Here is an 11858-nt window from a genome sequence, read left to right as displayed (position 1 = left end):
CTCCTGGTTTGATGACTGTTTTGTTCCCAATGTAAAGAAATTCTGTGAGCGACAGAATGTGCCATTCAATATTTTGTTGCTGCTGGACAACGCACCAGGACACTCGCCCCTACTGTTAGATCGTCACCCCAACGTAAAAGTGGTCTTCCTTCCTCCCAACACTATGTCTATATTACAGCCCATGGACCAAGAGTTAATCTGTAATGTAAAAGCTGCATTCTCAACAAAAAAATTCAAACTCCTGAACGACTACACCAACACCAGGGAAGAGTTGCGTAACCTGAGTGACACCACCACCGATAGCAAGAGCGAAGAAGATGAGGATCAACAGTTGGCACAGCAAAAAATACTGTTCAAACAATTCTGGAGAGTATTTAACATCAAGAAAGCTGTGGACTTCTTGGTGGAGTCATGGGATCAGCTGTCTATTGCTACAATTCGTCACACATGGAGACATGTGTTGTATGGAATACCAGGTGAGAGGAGGAGTCAATCTGTGACTGGTGAGGTTCAGACTGTTGCAGTAGCAGTGGACCTTGCCAGAGAAGCTGCGCAGACTGTTACAGTTCCAGGCTTCTCCGAGACCACCAACGACGACATCCTGGAGGTGATCAGAGATCCTGAAGTGACTGCCGACGAGATGTTGGAAGAAGATCACGTCAGTGAAGAGGAAGAAGGTGCGTCATTCTCCGAAGAACACAGTTTAACTCATAGTGATATTAAGGGTGCCATGGAGTGTGCAGAGAAAATGAAGTCCTTCCTTTCCCGCGACAATGACGATGACCGCTATGAAGTCTTCCATACCCGGCTGGTGCAGGCTATGGAGCCGTACATCACGGTGTATCAAGACAACATAAACACCAGCCGTCAAAAAAGCATAACCGAGTTCTTCGCCCGCAACCCACCACAGCCAGCCCAAGCCAGTGATAGTGACAGTGAAGATGACTTTGAGGGATTTGTCAGGGAAGCCCTGACAACTGTCAGTGACAGTGATGGTGATTCACCTAGTAATGGTGATTCACCTGAGGGCCAGTAATCTGCCCTCTGCCTCGGAACCAGCCTCCATCCCCGTATGCCGACCCATCTCTTCTACTAACGTAAGTGTTCCACATAACTTTTAGTTTTTCTAACCTAACCTTTATTTTTCCTATGTTAACCTTTATTTTTCCTAACCTAACCTCTTCTATATTACTTGTTTTTTCATACCATCATAAAGTTAAGATAAAATTTTTACTACAACATAGTTGTGTGTCGTCAAAAAGTGGAGTTTGGGGGTCGGCCCGGACTCTATTTCAATTAATCCCATATGTTATGTTATTCACTTTATGCGTTTCTCACTTTACGCGGGACCCTGCGGGTTACATTAACCGCGTAAAGTGAGGGTTAACTGTATGTATATATATATATATATATATATATATATATATACAGTATTACCCCGCTTAACGCGCTTTCACTTAACGCGTTTTCGCATATACGCGGTGCCTTGCCAAAGCTGAACTTTCACTTAACGCGGATTTTTCCCCAGCAACGCGGTGAGTGTCCGCGGTGAGTGTCCGGCTCGAGAGCTATTTTTAGATTCGCACCACCCCCCACCCGCCACCCTGCCTGACTGCCTGTTTTAGCTCATAAAATTCATACAAATTACCCAGCCAGAATATAGTTTACATTGCTGGAATTCTTATAATTTGGTGATCATTTTAAATATAAACAACATATTTTTTGCATTAAACATACAATTTTTAGATAAAATGTTTAATCTGAGTAAGTATGTTATCTTTTGTCCAAAATATATGACATTTATATTCAAAATATTCCTGGTCTTACAAGGAATCCAGCAATGTCAATTATATTATCCTAACTTTAGTTTGAGGTATTATTTATTAAAATTTAGTGGTTATCCCACACATCTCCTTGGGACGGTTGGTGGGGGGTGGGGGGGAGGGAGGGACCAACCGACCGACCATCTGTTACCCGGTGAAGAATTATTTTTTTTTAACTGAAGATATTTGTTTTAGCTCATTAAATTCATACAAATTACCCGGTCAGAATATAATTTACATTGCTGGAATTCTTATAATTTGGTGATCATTTTGAATATAAACAACATATTTTTTGCATTAAACATACAATTTTTAGATAAAATGTTTAATCTGAGTAAGTATGTTATCTTTTGTCCAAAATATATGACATTTATATTCAAAATATTCCTGGTCTTACAAGGAATCCAGCAATGTCAATTATATTATCCTAACTTTAATCTGAGGTATTATTTAATACTAAATGTTAAAAACTCTTGAATGGAGGATTGGTGGGGGGTGGGGGGAGGGTTGGGACTGACCGCGCGGTTGGAAGAGGGGGGGAAGGCAAGGTGGGGTACTTTGATTGACAGATAGTGTTGAAGAATATATTTTTTTTTTATTAACTGTAGATATTTGTTTTAGCTCATAAAATTCATACAAATTATCCGGCCAGAATATAATTTACATTGCTGGAATTCTTATAATTTGGTGATCATTTTGAATATAAACAACATATTTTTTGCATTAAACATACAATTTTTAGATAAAATGTTTAATCTGAGTAAGTATGTTATCTTTTGTGAAAAATATATGACATTTATATTCAAAATATTCCTGGTCTTACAAGGAATCCAGCAATGTCAATTATATTTTCCTAACTTTAGTTTGAGGTTATCCCACACATCTCCTTGGGACGGTTGGTGGGGGGTGGGGGGGGGGAGGGAGGGACCGACCGACCGACCATCTGTTAGCTGGCTGTGTACTGTAGTGTGAGAGGGGAGGGAGTTGAGTCCATTATTTGAATGGACATTAACTTGGCGACTGTATTTCTCTTAAGTATTAATTGTGTGCATGTACCATCATAAAATTAAGATGTTATTTTTACTACAACATAGTTATTTGTCAAAAAGTGGAGTTTGGGGGTCGGGCTGGGTTCTATTGGAATTAATCCCATATGTTCTATTCACTTAACGCGGTTTTCACTTAACGCGGGACCCTCTGGGTTCAATTGACCGCGTTAAGTGGGGTACCACTGTATATATATATATATATATATATATATATATATATATATATATATATATATATATATATATATATATATATATATATATATATATATATATATATATATATATATATATATATATATATATAACCGCGAAAAACACGAGATTACTTTACACTATAATTTGACCAGACTCAACTTCTACTTACAGACCTCCTAAGTTTACAGCCTATGCCAGTGGTCCCCAACCTGTTGTAGGGCGCCAAAACTTTGGAATAACATTCAAGAGAAAAATCTCATATACGAGGTCCAACACAAAAATAACGAGACTGACCCTATAACTCGGGAACCAATAGTGGGAGGGGCATGCTTCCCTTGGGGGTGCGAGACCATGTGAAAAATATAAACAATACAGTATATTGACATTCTTTTTTCTTTATTGGGAAATTTTCATTAAATTGTGTAACATTAATTATTTTCTTAATATATTTCAATCTTCCCCATATGGACGATATACTGTACTGTATATGGATAAAATAATTATGAGTTAGTTGACCTTGAAAGTAATATAAATATGAATACAAAGTGTAAAGTTGATTAAACTGATTTTAAAAAAATGGAGGGGGGGGGGGGGATTTGGTAAAAATCTAAAGGGAGCAGCATATGAAAAAACTTAGGAACCACTGATCGAGATGAAAGGCAAACTTGTTAGGTCACCTGGCCAAGACAGGTGAAGCAACATCCTAGTCATCTACAGTATTAAGTGTACAGGTACATAATCCAAATCATGGGCATATATACTATATCATAATTATCTACAGGTTTACTTTAGGAATAAAACCTATAAATACTGCTTAAAATATGATTTATGAACTCATTCCCTCTAGCTGCCTATTTCCCATAATAACTGAACATCAATCCAATGTATAGAGAACTACAGTGTATCTCAATCCATATGTGGTACCTGACTAGGAAGATCAACTGGGGGACCACTGTAGCTAAATTTGACAGTTGACTGAAACAACCAGTAACTTGGGAAATTTTGACTATGTTTTCCATTTTTTTAATTCCTTTATTTGAATTAGTTTTACGATATTTGCTGCTTATTGGCGTTCAAATTATAGCTAGTAGTTGCTCCAATTCCATATTCACACTTGCGCTAGTTTACAGTCTCACCTGCATCTAGCTCGTGCAATTTGTAACTTTCTTGTTAACTGTTAACACTGTACTGTACACAAACAGGGGAACTTATGAAAGCAGCCACTACTAAAGTTAAGCCACATTTTACAAAAATTGCAAAGGGAATTGGTATCAAATTCCACACTATTCTTAGTACCCATTTCCTTTGTATTGTCAAGTATGAAGCATAATATTCTATTTAAGAATATATTCTTGTTGCATTAATAACTAATAGCACCCATTAGGTCACTTAAGTTCTTGTCTGGTACAGTATATGGTGTCAGAGTTTATTTGGATATATAGTTTAGTTCTACATTTCTGATTTTCCAATTTAAATTTTCATATTTTTTTAATTCAAATTAATTTACTACAGTACAGTATTGTATATAGTATTGCATAATTACCTTGTTGGATGGCTGTGGCTACTTACTGATTTCTTCCTGGTAAAGTGGCCAGTTACTATATAAAGAATGTCGACCACGTACATACCATAGATGATCACCACCATGAGGGACAAAAGGCGCTCAACATCTATTTACAATTGTCGTCATTTAAGGGTTAATACATATAGCTCTCTTCTTTTCAGTAGATGCTGCTGGAGATGAAAAGACATCCATTTATAATATTTTTTATGCCAAAAGCAACACGGGTGCAGTTTTAGTTAGTGAAAGTAGAATAATGGAACAATGCACTAACACCAAGCCAGTTTAAGCAAAACAGACATGATACTACATTATCATTACAGTGACCCCTCCGTTAACAAACTCAATCCGTTCCAGAAGGTCGTTCGTTAACCGAAAAGTTCGTTAACCGAAACCATTGTTTCAATGGGTTTTTGGGTAATTGGTTCCAGCTCACCGAAAATTTCCTAAATTCAACAAAAATGGTAGAAAAGTTCACTTACTTTGAGGTGTGTATGTAGAAGGCTCCTGGATGATGATGATGATGATGGGATTTAGAATGGGGGTGGAGGAGAAGGAAGAAGAGAAGGCATTGGGGTGGAAGAGAAGTCACCCCATGGCACCATTTCACCCATAAAATTTTAGCTCTCTGGTGTAATTCAAGATTATTTTCTTTAAATCAACACTGCACTGCATTATATATTGTCAATATGTAAAATATATTTCAAAATGACCAATAATTTGCTTGGAAACACAGAAAAAAAGCGTTTAGTTGAAGAGAGTCTCAAGCAAGATGTTACCTCCAGTGAAAACAGAGAGAGACTAACTCCTGTTTGCTGTGTTAAGAGGCTGGATGCCGCGCATTAAACTAGTCACTTTACCTTCAATTATGTTCAATAATTGTTAAAATGACTAAAAAATTGAATATTAAACTTTTAAAATTATTGAATAGTATAAACTTCTTGATATTTACTAAAATAGTAAGGAATTTAAGCCCTAGAACCGATTAATGTATTGGCGGACTGATACTAAAGCTGGTTGCCCGGTCAGTGCAAGCGAAAACATGTTGAGGTCGGTTCGTAAGAACTTCGTTAACCGAATTGAAGATCCTTATGGAAGGCAGTTCGTTAATCGAAATTACGATAACCGAGGTGTTCGTTAAACGAGGGGTCACTGTATTTTTGTCCAGAAATTACTTTAGTTCTATTTTTTGAGAAGGGGATTTTCAATTAATTATTAGAAAGAGATTGTGCTGTGCCAATCACAGTGGTCTTTACATATTCTGGCTGAATAGAAAGAGCTTTAGTGCATCTCATCAAGGAAACATTGAATGAAGTTGACCAGCCACTCTGGAGTATGATGAGGGAGTGGATAAAAAGCTATATAACACTACTGTATCCTTTCATTCTATAATATCCAACAAATAATTATTATACAGAAGTATAATTCTATAATATGTCACAAAAACACATTTCATGAATTACATTTTTATTTGTTATGGTGGTATCAACTTGTGTCATAAAAGTTAGCTATAAATGAAATTTGCTATGCAAGTTTAGTTAATACAAAAAATTGCATATATTTGATGCACTGCATTAAAAAACTATATAAAAAACTGAGAATTCTCCTTTCTTACATACTAACTTACAAGCTTCGTTATTCTTTGCACTAAATATCCACTATATGTAAGGTCAGTTTGTTCACTTTTCAAGCACTGTACTGTATGAGCCAAGGACCTATTTTGTTTAACCTATTATATATCTGCCAAAAAATTTGTTTTATTAATAAATTACAAAGAGATAGATTTACTGGTAAATTTAGTATTTATTCCAATTAACATAATTCACATCATCATTTTACCACTGTACCATCTATCCGAGTATAATTTAAGTGAAATCTGATAAATTCTTTTTGTAGTCTTTCTGTACTAAAAATATGAAACTTAGTCATGTGATGCAGTATCAGGGACATACGGTATGCAGAAGTAATTTTGAAAGCCTTAACAAAATCAGTTAGGGAGGCCTGGAGACAATTTCCCTTCCCAAGGTGACCTTTAAACATTACCGGTACTGTATGTCACAGCTATGAGATGAACCGGAGATTCACATATATTTGCTGTTTTTTTCTTCATCTTTTTGAGAAGTTAACAACTGAGTGGCCAGAGAACATTCCCACCTACTGGGCTGGCCCGTGGACCTGGAGACTATGACTGGCAAAATGTTGCACAAAATATAAAACATAAATACAGTAGACCCTGACTTCACAACAATTTCACTGAACAATCTTGATAACCACAACACCATAAAATTATCACGGTCAAGTTCGATTTTGTATGGTGTAACCCCTCCCCCCCCTCAAGAATAAATACAAATAAAAAATACCTGGAGTTAAACATCAAGATTCATTCCTGATGAAGCTTTGAGACATTTTTAATGGGAAAAAATTATGAAAATTTATAAAATGATCTGAAACGTCCAGAAATACCGAGGTTTACTTTGAATGAAGGATTTGGGAGTGGAAAATGAGAATGCCAATAAAATTTACTTCCAAGGGCTTTTAACAAATTTAGCCAGAAGACTGCAAAGTTTATCTCAGTGAACTTGAGCATGAGGAAAGAAGGACAATCAGTGAAAACCATTTGTATTTCAGGGGTTATATTAAAAGTCATTTTTCATGTATGTAAACTAGTATAGTGATTTAGAGATAACAGGTGGGCTAATTGTGTGATATCTGTGACAAGCAACAATCATCTAAAAATGCTTGGAATGGGCTGTATACAAGAGACCCTTTACATAGAGGGAATCGATACTGTACTTTTGATAGTGTAGCACCCTAAATTACTCCCACATTTCATTATTGCATGGTGTGAGCCCAAAAAATTATATTATAGTAAGTGAACCCCTGTATTCACCACTTGAGACATGTTTACAGAGGTATTTTGTATATTGTTATGCTCTACAGTACTATGAGCAAAAAGAGAAAGAAAAGTAAAGTAGATGATGCTGTACTGTATCTGGTGGTAATATATTAAGAAAAAGAGATGCTAATAATTTTGATGAAAAATTAAAATAACCACTTTCAAAATCCTGAGAGTTGCCATTCTGACTCCAAACAATATTTTTTCTTCTCATCTATAATTACTGAAGTACAGCATGTAAGTGAATACTGTACAACAATTTAAGGCAAGAAACCGAGATATTACTACAATATTCTTACTGTACGGCCGGCAGGAATCATTCTGGAGGCAAAATTAGCAAGTGTTGTTAAGAAATCAGATAAAATTAGGGAAAAATGTTCTGGAATGTATCTCAATTATGCTGCTGCTGCACCATAATTACCATTACTTTAGGGATATTTGCTTGGGTTATGTTCCTAGGGAATATTACTATTACCTTTTCTCATATATTGTACTGTACATGGTACGACACAGCATTGAACACACAAAACTCCGAACACGAATCTTCACTGATTGGATGGCTAGCTCGGTGGGTGAATGTTCATATATCTGTTGCACACTGTTGGCAAGTACTGGGCATGTATAGACACTGTAATGTATCAGAACATTTACCAATGTTCATCAAGATATATTACTCCCATCACAAATTCTCTGACAATTGATTACAACAGTTCATAGCTCTTACTCCAAAGAAGTTAGCACTGACCATTTTCTTTGCCTTATTTACCTAATGGCCATCCACTAAAGGTGGCCATGCCAAGTGAAGGAGGCCAGTGGCCTGTTTAGAATCCCTCCATTGCTCTTGATAATTATGTCTTGGACTATTTTGAAGCCCAGTATTGCTCTTGATTCCACAGCTTAGGTTGGTAGACCATGCCATAGATCTACCACCCTCTATGTGAAGAAGTATTCCCTTATGTTCGTTATGCATAGTAACTTGGCGAGTTTATAGTTATATCCCATCATGTTGGTGGTGCACGACATCATGCTAAATAGCCCAGGTTTACGTTTTCCACCCATTTCAAGATTTTGAATGTTTCAATGAGATTGCTATTCATGATGCCCTTAATCTACATGTATTTCGATAATCAAGATGACATAATTCCAGAATCATTTTAGTCATTTTTTGTTGCACTTTTTCCAGGGATGTTGGATCTTTCTGGAGGTAAGGTTTCCATGCCTGTATACAGTAATCCAGACTGAGATGTACTGTACTTGAGATTTATACAGTTGAAGGAACAGTTTCTTAACTTTTTCAAAGGTACATTTTATAATTCACAAAGTTGTGGCTTCTTAAACTTGAGGCTGTGACCTTTAGTGCAAGAAGAGCATAAAAAAAATTAATATGGAGAATCATTATTTTTAATACTGTACATTTCATCATAATTATACTGTACTGTATGTTTTTAAGGTTTAATATCAAACAAAGACATTCAATCAGCTGGTGAAAACCTGAAGTTCCCCCTGCATTATCTGCTAGCACTGGCCAGCATCGATGCAGATCACGCATGATTCACAACATCTCAAATTTTATTGCCCCAGCATTCTCCTTAAGTATGAACAACTGCAGTCCAGGAAACAATTGTTGAGACCCAAGAGGAGTTATAATTTGTTCAAAAGTATTTTGAAATGATGGTATTAATGTTTAAGTGAGAAAAAATAACATCTTTAAGAGATTTTTTGGTGTGTGTTTTGCAGCTGCGGTCTTGTATCCTATATTTTCCTATTGTAATACGGTGATATTGTAGTGGATCTCTCCCCTACAACAGCGTAGCCGCATTCCAATGTAACAGTATCTTAGCAACCAGCAAGCTTATCACCACACGGCATCTCCAGCACCAGACTGTCTTGTATATAATATATTTTATATAAGAAAACCACCACCTAGAGTTTCCATCCATCCCGTCCTGAGTGCTAGACAACATAACCTCATGTAACCCTACAAATGGTGACCCCGGAGTGATGCACTCACACAGGATGGGGGAGGAACGGATCACTCTCCCGGTCTTCAATCACAACATTGAAGACTGGCTTATCCACACAGAGGCAGCTTTCATCGGCTCTACAGCTACTGTCTCTACACTGCATGTTAGACACCCTAGAGCAGCACTGCTTCCCTAAGCAGACACCAGCTCCTCTTCCTGCCCCAAACACCACGTCCTACCTACCCCAACACACCCGTCCTGCCTCAGAAGCCGCCCCCGGCCCAGCAGTACCCCCTGCCATTGTCCCGGACCCTCCTCGTGACGCGGACCCTCCTCCGCTCCTGCCTGGCAACCCCTGCTCCCAACTCAGCCCATGCACCTGAGGCGGCCCCACACACCTTTTTTTTTTCCCCTCAGGTACTCCCTGCTACTGTCCTGCACCCTGCTGCTGTCGTGGACCCTGCTACTGTCCTGCACCCTGCTGCTGTCGTGGACCCTGCTACTGTCCTGCACCCTGCTGCTGTCGTGGACCCTGCTACTGTCCTGCACCCTGCTGCTGTCGTGGACCCTGCTGCTGTCATGCACCCTGCTGCTGTCATGCACCCTGCTGCTGTCATGCACCCTGCTGCTGTCATAGACCCTCTTCCTAACGCAGCCCCTGCTCCTGACCCAGACCCACACACCCCAGCAGGCACATCTGAGGACTCTGTACCTGCAGCGAAAGAAGCACAACATTCATCGCCTCCACAACCCTCCTTCTCCCACAGATCTCGTGTATCTAGACAGAGTCGTCTCCCACAGCGGCCGACTGATCCACACCCCTGCCCGTTATGTCTCTCATGTGAGATACAACCCTGCCGACAACAAGTCTCCTGCAACGCCCGGAGGGAAGGAGAAGTATTGTAGTGGAGCTCTCCCCTACAACAGCGTAGCCGCATTCCAATGCGACAGTATCCTAGCAATCAGCAAGCTTCTCACCACACGGCATCTCCAGCACCACACTGTCTTGTATACAGTATACAGTCAACCCTCACTTTACGCGGTCCCACATTCCGCGTTTCCACGTTTACGCGGTGCCCTGCCAGAACCCAGGATGCTCACATTCCGCGGTGGGTGTACCCCTTTACACGGTGAAGTATAATTTTTTTATTTAGCTCATAAAATTCATACAAATTATCCGGCCAGAATATAATTTACATTGCTGGAATTCTTACAATTTGATGATCATTTTGAATATAAACATCATAGATTTTGCATTAGACATACAAATTTTAGATATAATGTTTACTCTTGAGTAAATATGTTATCTTTTGTGCAAAATATATGATATTTATATTCAAAATATTCCTGGTCTTACAAGGAATCCAGCAATGTCAATTATATTATCCTAACTTTAGTCTGATTTATTATTTATTACTAAAAAGGTAAACAGTCTGGTATTCCCACACATTTATCTAGTAGGGACGTTGGTGGGGGGTGGGGGGGAGGGAGGGAGGGACTGGCGACCGACCATCTGTTACCCTGTGAAGAATATTTTTATTTTTTTATTAACTGAAGATTTTTATTTTAGCTCATAAAATTCATACAAATTACCCGGCCAGAATATAATTTACATTGCTGGAATTCTTACAATTTGATGATCATTTTGAATATAAACATCATAGATTTTGCATTAGACATACAAATTTTAGATGTAATGTTTAATCTGAGTAAATATGTTATCTTTTGTGAAAAATATATGACATTTATATTCAAAATATTCCTGGTCTTACAAGGAATCCAGCAATGTCAATTATATTATCCTAACTTTAGTTTGAGGTATTATTTATTACTATACCTGGTTTTCCCCCAAAAATTTCTCAGAGGGAAGAGCCAGCAGTGTAGTGTGAGAAGAGGGGGAGGGAGTCGTGTCCATTATTTGAATGGACATTAACTTGGCGACTGTATTTCTCTTAAGTATTAATTGTGTGCATGTACCATCATAAAATTAAGATGTTATTTTTACTAGAACATAGGTATTGTGTTGGAAAAAGTGGAGTTTGGGGGTCAGCTGGTCTCTATTTCATTTAATCCCATATGTTATGTTATTCACTTTACGCGTTTCTCACTTTCCGCGGTACCCTGTGGGTTACATTAACAGCGTAAAGTGAGGGTTGACTGTAATATATTTTATATAAGAAAACCACCACCTAGAGTTTCCATCCATCCCATCCTGAGTGCTAGACAACATAACCACACGATGTTTTTCCTTTTATTATATGATAACAGAAGTCCCCTTCAGTGGCTCTTCCTCTCTGACGAAACTCGGGTCAATGATGTTCCTACGAGGTATTTCCGGCACGAGGGTCATTAACACAACAGAAGTTA

This window comes from Homarus americanus, unplaced genomic scaffold (genome assembly GCF_018991925.1).
Source record: "Homarus americanus isolate GMGI-L3 unplaced genomic scaffold, GMGI_Hamer_2.0 scaffold27231, whole genome shotgun sequence".
NCBI lineage: Eukaryota > Metazoa > Arthropoda > Malacostraca > Decapoda > Nephropidae > Homarus > Homarus americanus.
This window is presented reverse-complemented; position numbering follows the sequence as displayed.